Source organism: Balaenoptera acutorostrata, chromosome 6, assembly GCF_949987535.1.
Source record: "Balaenoptera acutorostrata chromosome 6, mBalAcu1.1, whole genome shotgun sequence".
NCBI classification, from domain to species: Eukaryota; Metazoa; Chordata; class Mammalia; order Artiodactyla; family Balaenopteridae; genus Balaenoptera; species Balaenoptera acutorostrata.
In genome coordinates, this window is record NC_080069.1 from 91669792 (window position 1) to 91681387 (window position 11596).

Sequence of the window (11596 nt, forward strand, 5' to 3'; positions counted from 1 at the left end):
TGGTCCTTCAAGCCCCCCGAACGGATCCACCATGTCGACTATCAGGTAAAACAAAAGAACATATTCTAGAGGAAATAATACCCACAGGACTAAAAAAAAAATGCTGCCGGGAAGTGTAGAGTCTGCTCTTCCAGGGGAAAGCGCAATGAAACACGGTATATTTGTAATAGATGTTCTGTTCCCCTGCACAGAGGTGCCTGCTATACTGCCTGTCACACTCTAACGAAATATTAGAATGCTTTAGTAAGATGTATACAAAGTTTCAAATAAATACATTAAGTGCAAAAAAAGTTGCTGATATTTACTCAGACGCGGGTGTTTCAATATTCACTTACATAACAAATTGCCAGCCATGGGTGTTAGTTTCTGCAAAAATCCCCTGGTCAGTAATGTGTTAATTTGGCTAGATTTAGTAGAAATGAGGATAATTTAGAGAGAAAAATTATGTTTCAATAGTATACCTTTGGATATTGAAGGTTTGTATTTGAGGTTTTGTATTTATTCTCTACATCCAAGATGGCTCCTTGTTACTATGTTACATTATTGTAAAGTTTAATTGAATTATTAAAATAATGTTCTAAGCTTGTTTCTAAAGCCAGTCACAGTAATCTATCTTTGGATGAAGATCAGATGCCCTGTGACTTGCAACTAGGAGATTATGCACCCTGGAAAAGACATCATTTAAAGGACTGTCTCCAAATTAGACAAAAGGACCCTTATCAGGTACTCTTTAACTAGCGTATGTGCAGCAAAATTGAAAGAAATTGACTCTTTTATTTATTTATTTATTTGGCTGCACTGGGTCTTGGTTGTGGCATGTGGGATCTTCGTTGCAGCATGCAGGATCTTTAGTTGTGGCGTGCGGTATCTTTAGTGGCGGCATGCGGGATCTTATAGTTGCGGCATGTGGGATCTTTTAGTTGCGGCATGTGGGATCTTTTAGTTGCGGCATGTGGGATCTTTTAATTGCGACATGCAGGATCTTTTAGTTGCAGCATGTGGAATCTTTAGTTGCAGCATGGGGGATCTTTTAGTTGTGGCATGTGGGATCTTTTAGTTGTGGCATGCAGGATCTTTAGTTGCGGCATGTGAACTCTTAGTTGCAGCATGTGGGATCTACTTCCCTGACCAGGGATCAAACCCAGGCCCCCTGCGTTGGTAGCACGGAGTCTTAGCCACTGGACCACCAGGAGAGTCCCTGAAGGAAATTGACTCTTCATGTTTTCTGCTTAAGAAGGGCCTCTGCATTGGACTGTCTGTAGAAAAGACTGCTGACCACAAATGACACCCATACCAGAATGAGAAGAAGGTAACAGTAGTGGTAGGCAGCTGACCCAAAAATCTGGACCAGGCCTGTAAGAACCATCCAACTAATTTAATTATTATTATTTTAAAAATATTTATTTATTTATTTACTTATTTTTGGCTGCGTTGGGTCTTAGTGTGGCATGCGGGATCTTTTTGTTGTGGTGCGTGGGCTCTTCGTTGTGGCACGCGGGCTTCTCTCTGGTTTTGGCGTGCAGGCTTCTCTCTAGTTGTGGCGCGCGGGTTCAGTAGTTGCAGCGCGTGGGCTTAGTTGCCCCACGGCAGGTGGGATCTTAGTTCCCCGACCACGGATCGAACCCTCATCCCCTGCATTGGAAGGTGGATTCTTAACCACTGGACCACCAGGGAAGTCCCATCCAACTAATTTAATTAAGCTGTTTACCAATTGTTTGTCTTCTATCAAAATGGAAAGTTATTGTTTTACTTCTAACCATACTTTTAACTCCATTGTTCAGGATGGAAAGAAAATTCTTTAGTGAAGTTGTCGTCAAGAGTATAACTATTTATGACATGTATCACTGCTTGCTTTGAGTATACTGCTAAAAGCACATATACAATGTTTGAATGACAATTTGGTATAACTGATAAAGCGTAGAGCCTATAAAATGTTTCTTCGTTAGCATACGTCTGAGCTTGTTCACTATGTTTGATTAGTTTTCCTCCAATGTGGATAACTAGACACACACACACACACACGCACACACACACACACACACACACACACACACACACACACACACACACACACACACACAGTAGGCCTAGCACTGAGGGGCATGGTGGACCTAGGGCCTGCAGCAACCACCCTGGCCTCAAGCGACAAATATTTTGATCATCAGTGCTTTCTTTCGAAACATTTGCAAACAAAAAGGGGAAATTATAGAAGAAATTTTCACATATTGAGGTATGGTGAAGTTATTCTGGCTTTTACATGATTTAACTTAGATTAGAACAGCCTGTTTGTGACCTGTCAGAGACATGCATTGTACATCTGCTTTAACCAGTAAGAAAAAGAATACATTTAAAAATCAAAGTAGAGTAACTGGTTCAGGCATCCAAAATGAGCTGGATGGCCATTCTGAACATGGTTTCAGACACATTTCTGTACTACTGAGAACCTGATTGCCAACTGCAACCTTATGGCCTCAAGGTGCTATTACAAGAAGAGGTGATGTCAAGCCAGAAAGAAAAAAGAAAAAGCCTCTCTGCATATCTTGCAGGATTCTAGAGCATCTTTTGGGACAAGAGAATTCTTTAAAGTGAAAGTCCAGAACTTTCTCTCCTCTAATCCTCCTCAATTTTAACATTGCCCCTGTTCAGCAGGAAGTAGCCAGATGACTTCATTGCCCTCACTCCCATAGATATGGAAGGTTATAACTGACAGGGCCACAAGGCTAAAACTGTTTGATGCATGATTTCTTTTTTTTTTTTTAATTAATTTTTATTTTATTTTTGGCTGCATTGGGTCTTTGTTGCTGCACGCGGGCTTTCTCTAGTTGCAACAAGCGGGGGCTCTAGGCGTGCAGGCTTCAGTAGTTGTGACACATGGGCTCAGTAGTTGTGGCTCGCGGGCTCTAGAGCACAGGCTCAGTAGTTGTGGCGCATGGGCCTAGTTGCTCCGTGGCATGTGGGATCCTCCTGGACCCGGGCTCGAGCCTGTGTCCCGTGCATTGGCAGGCAGATTCCCAACCACTGCGCCACCAGGGAAGTCCCTGATGCATGATTTCTAAGTGAAACTGTTTTCCCTGTCTTCTCCCTCCGTTGCTGGGAACTAAAACTTATATTCTTTGTTATCGTGCATTCTTTGTTACTGATTAATGTGGGCGGGCATTCTTGCTGTTTTTGTTTGTTCCTCTTAACCCCAGCCCCAAGATTTTCCTTTAAATATGCCTGCTTTCTCCCCAGAAGGCAGGACAGCAGTTTTCAAGATGTTAGTCTGCTACCCTCCTCATTTGCTGGTATATCAATAAATTTCTCTTTTCTTTATCCTCAAAACCTTGCCCTTGTTATTTTTATTCGACATTGGGGACAAGGACTGAATTTTCGATAACAAAATCAATGATATATTAATTTATACTGTTGTTCCAGGCAAAGGGGGGAATGAAAGCAATAAAGTCCAAATTTAGTTCAGGTATACCCTTCTATGAGTTGGTTCCCGGTAGATTCATTCCTTCCAACTAAAAGTCGGGTATCAGCTGCTGGCTTAGGTCCCAGTACCAGTTTTGGCAAAGGTTGCTCCAGAGGTTATTACTCCAGGGACCCTCACATGGCTTGCGCCACTGCCTGTGAGGCCTAGTAGTGCCAGGGCAGGAATGGATATCTCTTCTCTTCCTGAGACTGCAGCACAGTTTAGCACCACTGCTGACCAAGAGTAGCCTGGCTAGGGTAGGAGCAAGTGTCTCAAGAGCTCTGCAGAACTATTTGGATCAGCAAAGAGTAGCCTTGCCCAGATGGAACACCCTAGACTTGCTGATCAAACCTCTTGGTTTTTATCATTTAAAAGTCCATCATGTGATGGATACCACTGCCATTACCCTGGTATCAATGATGTAATGCTCCTGTCCACTCCAGGTACAAAAGCTCTGTCAGAAAGTCCTAATATCCAACTTCAAAACAATTTCATCAAAAAAAAGTTATTCACAGTAAGTTCAAACCACAACCAACTTGTCCAAAACAAGCTTTCCAAACATGGATTTGAAATCATAACAAGTTGATACATGACACTGGTGCACTCTCAGTGATAGCAATGAGAGGCAGTGGATAAAGGCGAGGGCTCTGCAGTCCATTTCCAGCACTGCAATCTTGAGTGATGTACTCAACCAACCAAGTCTCAGTCTTCTCATCTATAAACATGGAACTAAGGAGAACATCTGTCTCTGGAGGCAGATTTAGGTGAAGTTAATGAAGCTTAAGCTCACCTGCAGGGGCTGCTCAATTTGTTATATTTATTTTCTTATTCTGAATAAGCATCCATCTTCGTGTCTAACTTTGTGTTCATAATTGTGTTTTTTTCTAAGGAAGCCTTCAATACTATATAAATTCCAATCTCCATAAAACCTGAATACACTTCTATCAATATCCCTAGAGTTATTTTGGTAATTAAATAAAGTAATTTGTGTGAAGCTGTAAGCACAGAGTGTGGGGCACAGTAAATGCTCAGTAAACGTTAACTATAATTAAAACAATAAAGTAGATCTTGAGGCAAATGGCAGTAAACCACAAAGAGGATGGAAGATTATATAGTAGAATTCACACCATTGAAAACTCGGAAATACTATAATTGCAATTGGAGATTTTAACACACCACTTTTAACCTTTGTGAGATTTGCTAGAAAACAGCCACAGAAAACAAAGATACAGAGATCAGAATGGTATGATAAGGTAGGGTCAATTAAATAGGGATTATTTAGTCTTTTCATATTATGTTCCATGTCAAAAAGACATTTTTGGTTTCCAAAAAGATTTTGTGCCAGAAGTACCTTGTCATTAATATTTGAAAATAATAAAAAAGTTAACAACCAAACAATCTAATCCCTTAGAAATAAAAACAATAAATTTTCTAAATAACTATTGGGTAAAAGGGGAAATAGAAGCTGCCATTATAAACTATTTGGTGCAGGAGGCTGGAATACAATAAAAGCTGTACGTATCAAAATTCAGCCTGGGTGCTTAGTCACTGGTGTCATATGGACTCCAGTATTAGAATTCTAACACCAATGATTAACTGTGTGACCTTGGGACACAGACTAGAACACTGTCATTCTTGTGCGTAAAGAGTTGGGAGGGGTATTGCAGGTTTTTCAACTTTTTCACCCTGTTACAGGTTGAATTGTATCTCCCCTAAATTCATATGTTGAAGTCCCAACCCTCAGTATCTCAGAACATGACTGTATTTGGAGATAGGGCCTTTAAAGAGGTAATTAAGGTGAAATGAGTGCTCGCTTCAGCAGCACATATACTAAAATTGGAATGATACAGAGAAGATTAGCATGGCCCCTGCGCAAGGATGACATGCAAATTCGTGAAGCGTTCCATATTTTTTTAATAATCCAATAAAGATGTTAAAAGAAAAAGGTGAAATGAGGTCATAAGGTGGGCCCTACTCCAATTTGACTTGTGTCTTTATAAGAAGAGATTAGAACACACACACACACACACACACACACACACACACACACACACACACACGGAGGGAAGACCATGTGAAGACACAGGGAAGACAGCCATCTACAAACCAAGGAGAGTGGCCTCAAAAGAAACCAGCCCTGTTGACACCTTGATCTTGGATTTCTAACCTCCAGAATTGTGAGAAAATTGATTTCTGTTGTTAAAGCGCTGTGTTTTGTAAGGACAACCCTAGCAAACTAATACACTCCCCTAACAGAGTGAGCTTCCTTGGAAACCCATCCCAGGCACAGCTCATAATGGCTTAGAGCACCCATGAAAACTCTCTGAAGCTTTATTTTATAAACATAAATAGCTACAAATTCATATCAGTTTAATACAAAATATTTAATGTTAATTTCCAAAAAGCAAAATAGTCAAACCCTACTCCCAACCACCTCCAGGCTGAGGGATGGGGGAGAGGCAGGGCGTACAGGCCCCAGCTGGGCTGGTGGGTATCAGGAAACCTGGCCACTGGAATTTTCATTGGCCCATTACAACCTTTCTGGGCTTTGGTTTTCTCATCTGTGAAATAGGGACCATAATTCCTCCCCAGGGCATCCCACTGAATGTTTGTGAAGACTAAAAGGTAATGATGAAAAATTTTGGGGTTGGTATCCCTAATCTGCAGTAATATTAACATGCTCAGAGTGGGAATTCCATGGTGGTCCAGTGGTTGGGACTCCGCGCTTCCACTGAAGGGGGCACGAGTTTGATCCCTGGTCGGGGAACTAGGATCCCACAAGCTGCAAAAAAACAAAAAACAAAAAAACCCTCAGAATTGCTCCAGGGGAAAAGAAGATGAAGAGGGGAAAAAAGATCTAAGTTTTAGGTTTAGGGACATTACAGGGAAACTTCTGTTAATCTAGATGCGTTAATTGTTGTATATTCTAATGGACATACTTCTGGTTATTACATCAAAATATAGTCAACATCCCTCAACCTTCCCCTCCTTCCCCTTGGAGGATAGTGTCAGCTGCAAAGCTAGAGGTTGTCAGAAAGCGACACCTTGTGGCCTTTGTGGTATACTGTCCTTGGGTATATTGGGCATCCCCCAGGCTCTTTTGCTAAAGGGCTTAAAAGAGGTACCAAGTAATACCCCCTTCCCCCCACAATATATCCCAAACAGGCAGGTTAATAATTTGACATCTTTAAAACCAATATATTTTACATTATCCTTTAACCCATTTATTTAGTGAAGGCAAGAGAAACGGATTTTCTATCAAGAAAATCATGTATTTCTTGTGTTCAATATAAAGGTCTGTTACATGCAGTAATGAACATTATGCCTTAAGTTATTTGGAGTTACCTTCATTGTTGAGTTTTTTACTTCTCTTACTGTGGAACAATTTCAGTTTTCTCTTATTAAGGAAGGAGTACAGTCTTACTTAAAATATGTTTTAAAAATTTTAGGTTTTCTGGTCAGGAAAACATCATATAATTTCTAACATTTATTTTTGAGTAATATCATTTTCAATTGATAGTAAGCCCAAAGAATTAATGTTTATTTGACACATTTTATTTTCAAATACATTATTTTATTTTATTATTTTGTTCTCCCAGCTTTATTGAGATATAATCGACATACAGCACTGTGTAAGTTTAAGGTGTACAGCCTAATGATGTGAATTAGATATATCATGAAATGATTATCACAGTAAGTTTAATGAACATCCATTATCTCATGTAGATACAAAATTAAATAGAAAAATATTTTTTCCTTGTGATGAGGACTCTTAGGATTTACTCTCAACTTTCATATATAACATACAGCAGTGTTAATTATCTTTATCATGTACATTTTATCCCCAGTACTTACTTATCTTATTACTGGAAGTTTGTACCTTTTGCCTTTATCTAATCCCCCCCTACACCCCACCTCTGGCAACCACAAATCTAATCTCTTTTTTTTATGAGTTTGTTTGTGTGATGGTTTATTTTTGAAGTATAATTGACCTACAACACTCTGTTAGTTCCTGGTGCACAGCATAGTGATTCGATAGTTTTATACATTGCAAAATGATCACTGCAATAAATCTATTTACACTCTGTTACCATACAAAGATATTAAATAATTATTGACTATATCTCTCACACTGTACATTTCATACCTGTGACTCATTTATTTTGCAGCTGGAAGTTTGTACCTCTTAATCTCCCTCACCTGTTTCTCTCCTCCCCCCAACCCCCTCCTCTCTGGCAACCACCTGTTTGTTCTCTGTATCTCTGACCCTGTTTCTGTTTTGTTATGTTTGTTCATTTGTTTATTTTATTTTTTATTTTTTTGGCTGCACTGCGTGGCATGCGGGATCTTAGTTCCCTGACAGGGATCGAACCCATGCCTCCTGCAGTGGAAGCATGGAGTCTTAACCACTGGACCGCCAGGGAAGTCCCTATTTTGTTTTTTTAGATTCCACATATAAGTGAAATTATACAGTATTTGCCTTTCTCTGTCTAATTTTTTTTCACTTAGCATAATGCCCTCTAGGTCCATCCATGTTGTCGCATATGGCAAGATTTCATTCTTTTTTATGGCCAAGTAATATTCCATTGTGTATATATGCCACATCTTCTTTTTCCATTCATCTGTTGATGGGCACTTAGGCTGCTTTCATATCTTGGCTATTGTAAATAATGCTGCTATGAACATAGGGGTGCACGTATCTTTTCAAATTAGTGTTTGCTGGATTGTATGGTAGTTCTATTTTTGATTTTCTGAGGAATCTCCATACTGTTTTCCATAGTGGCTGTACCAATTTACATTCCCACCAACAGTGCATGAGGATTCTCTTTTCTCCACATCCTCACCAACACTTGTTATTTGTTATCTTTTTGATAATAGCCATTCTGATGGCTGTGAGGTGATATCTCATTGTGGTTTTGATTTGCATTTCCCTGATGATTAGTGATATTGAGTATCTTTTCATATACTTGTTGGCCATCTGTATGTCTTTGGAAAAATGTCTGTTTGTATCCTCTGCCCATTTTTTTTTTTTTTAATGGAGAGGTATCTTTATTTATTTATTTTTGGCTGTGTTGGGTCTTCGTTTCTCTCTGCCCATTTTTTAATTGGGTTGTTTGTTTTTTTGACGTTGAGTCATATGAGTTCTTTGTGTATTTTGGATATTAACCCCTTATCATATAAATTGTTTGCAAGTATTTTCTCTCATTCAGTAGGCAGCCTTTTCGTTTTGTTGATAGTTTCCTTCACTGTGCAATGGCTTTTTGGTTTGATGTAGTCCCATTTGTTTATTTCTTGCTTTTGTTTCCCTTGCCTAAGGAGACATCCAAAAAAAATATTACCAAGACTGATGTCAAAGAGCATACTGCCTATGTTTTCTTTTAGAAGTTTTAAGGTTTCAGGTCTTACATTTAGGTCTTTAATCCATTTTGAATTGATTTTTGTTCATGGTGTGGGAAAGTAGTCCAATTTAATTCTTTTGCATGTAGCTATAATTGAATTATAGTTTTGTCCAGGTATATGCCCAGGAGTGGGATTGCTGAATCATATGGCAACTCTGTTTTTAGTTTTGAGGAATCTCCATACTGTTTTCCATAATAGCTGCACCAATTTACATTCCCACCAACAGTGTAGGAGGGTCCCTTTTTCTCCACACCCTCTCCAACATTTATTATTTATAGACTTTTTAATGATGGCCATTCTGACTGGTGTGAGGTGGTACCTCAGTGTAGTTTTGATTTGCATTTCTCTAATAATTTGTGATGATGAGCATCTTTTCATGTGATTTTTGGCCATCTGTATGTCTTATTTGGAGAAATGTCTATTTAGATCTTATGCCCATTTTTTGATTGGGTTGTTTGTTTTTTTGTTATTGAGTTGTATGAGCTGTTTGTATATTTTGGAAATTAAGCCCTTGTTGGTTGCATCATTTGCAAATATTTTCTCCCAGTCCATTGGTTGTATTTTCATTTTGTTTATGGTTTCCTTTGCTGTACAGAAACTTGTAAGTTTGATTAGGTCCCATTTGTTTCTTTTTGCTTTTATTTCTATTGCCTTGGGAGACAACTAAGAAAACATTGGTCAGATTTATGTCAGAAAATGTATTGCCTATGTTCTCTTCTGGGAGTTTTATGGCGTCATGTCTTATATTTAAGTCTTTAAGCCATTTTGAGTTTATTTTTGTGTATGGTGTAAGGGTGTGCTCTAACTTCATTGATTTACATGGAGCTGTCCAACTTTTCCAATACCACTTGCTGAAGAGACTGTCTTTTCCCCATTGGATATTCTTGCCTCCTTTGTTGAGATTAATTGCCCATAGGTGTGTGGGTTTATTTCTGGGCTCTCTGTTCTGTTCTGTTGATCCATATGTCTGTTTTTGTGCCAATACCACACTGTTTTGATTACTGTAGCTTTGTAGTATTGTCTGAAGTCTGGGAGGGTTATGCTTCTTGCTTTTTCTTTTTTCTTCCACAGGATGACTTTGGCAATTCTGGGTCTTTTATGGTTCCGTATACATTTTAGGATTATTTATTCTAGTTCTGTGAAAAATGTCATGGATAATTTGGTAGGGATTGCTTTAAATCTGTAGATTGCTTTGGGTAGTATGACCATTTTAATAATATTAATTCTTCCAATCCAAGAGCATGGGATATCTTTTTGAATCATCTTCAGGTTCCTTTATCAGTGTTTTATAATTCTCACCATATAAGTTTTTCACGTCCTTGGTGAGGTTTATTCCTAAGTATTCTTTTTTTTTTTTTTTGCTGCGGTTTAAAAAGGAATTGTTTGTTTGCATTCCCTTTCTGATAGTTCATTGTTAGTGTAAAGAAATGCAACCAATTTCTTTCTTTCTTTTTTTTTGTTAAATAGATTTATTGATTGATTGATTGATTGCTTGCTTGCCTGCTTGCTTGCTTGCTTGCTTGCTTGCTTGCTGCGTTGGGTCTTCATTGCTGCCCGCGGGCTTTCTCTAGTTGCAGCGAGCAGGGTCTGCTCTTCGTGGAGATGCGCGGGCTTCTCATTGCGGTGGCCTCTCTTGTTGCGGAGCACAGGCTCTAGGCGCGCGGGCTTCAGTAGTTGTGGCGTGTGGGCTCAGTAGTTGTGGCTTGTGGGCTCTAGAGCGCAGGCTAAGCAGTTGTGTCACATGGGCTTAGTTGCTCTGCGGCACGTGGGATCTTCCCGGACCAGGGCTCGAACCTGTGTCCACTGCATTGGCAGGCGGATTCTTAACCACTGCGCCACCAGGGAAGCCCTGCAACCGATTTCTGTATGTTAACCTTGTATGCTGTTACCTTGCTGAATTTGTTTATCAGTTGTAGTAGTTTTTGTGTGGAGTCTTCAGGGTTTTCTGTATATGTCATCTGCATATAATGACAGTTTTACCTCTTCCCTACCAATTAGAATACCTTTTATTTATTTTTCTTGTCTGATCGCTGTAGCTAGGACTTCCAAATGTTTAACTTCCAAATGTTGAAGAGAAGTGATAAGAGTGGGCATCCTTGTCTTGTTCCAGGTTTTAGTGGGAAGGCGTTCAGGTTTTCACTGTTGAGTATTATGTTGGCTGCTGGTTTGTCATAAATAGCTTTTATTATGTTGAGATATGTTCCCTCTATACACACTTTGGTAAGAGTTTTTATCATTAATGGATGTTGAATTTTGTCAAATGCTTTTCCTGCATCTACTGAGATGATCATGTGGTTTTTGCCTTTTCTTTTGTTGATGTGGTGTATCACATTGATTTGCATATGTTGAACCATCCTTGTGACCCTGGGATGAATCCAGTCTGGTTGTGATGTATGATCTATTTTATGTGTTGTTGGATTCGATTTGCTGATATTTTGTTGAGAAGTTTTACATCTGTATTCATCAAAGATACTGGCCTGTCATTTTTTTTGGTAGTGTCTTTGTCTGGTTTTGGTAGCAGGGTGATGGTGGCTTAATAGAATGTCTTTGGGAGTGTTCTTTCTTCTTCAGTCTTTTGGAAGAGTTTGAGGAGGATTGGTGTAAGTTCTTCCTTTTATGTTTGGTAGAATTTGCCTGTAAAGCCATCTGGCCCTGGACTTTTGTCTGTGGGGAGTTTTTAAAATTACAGATTCTGTTTCACTTCTAGAGATGGGTCTGTTTGAGTTATCTGTTTCTTCTTGA

At 39.2% G+C, this 11596-nt stretch overlaps 1 non-coding gene across 1 annotated transcript; it reads left to right on the forward strand.

Annotated features, from left to right (window-relative positions):
- The first annotated feature begins 5260 nt into the window (after window positions 1-5260).
- Window positions 5261-5367, forward strand: LOC114235865 (U6 spliceosomal RNA). The gene has a single exon (XR_003621943.1). It is a non-coding gene; the product is annotated as a U6 spliceosomal RNA (small nuclear RNA).
- Window positions 5368-11596: the final 6229 nt, after the last annotated feature.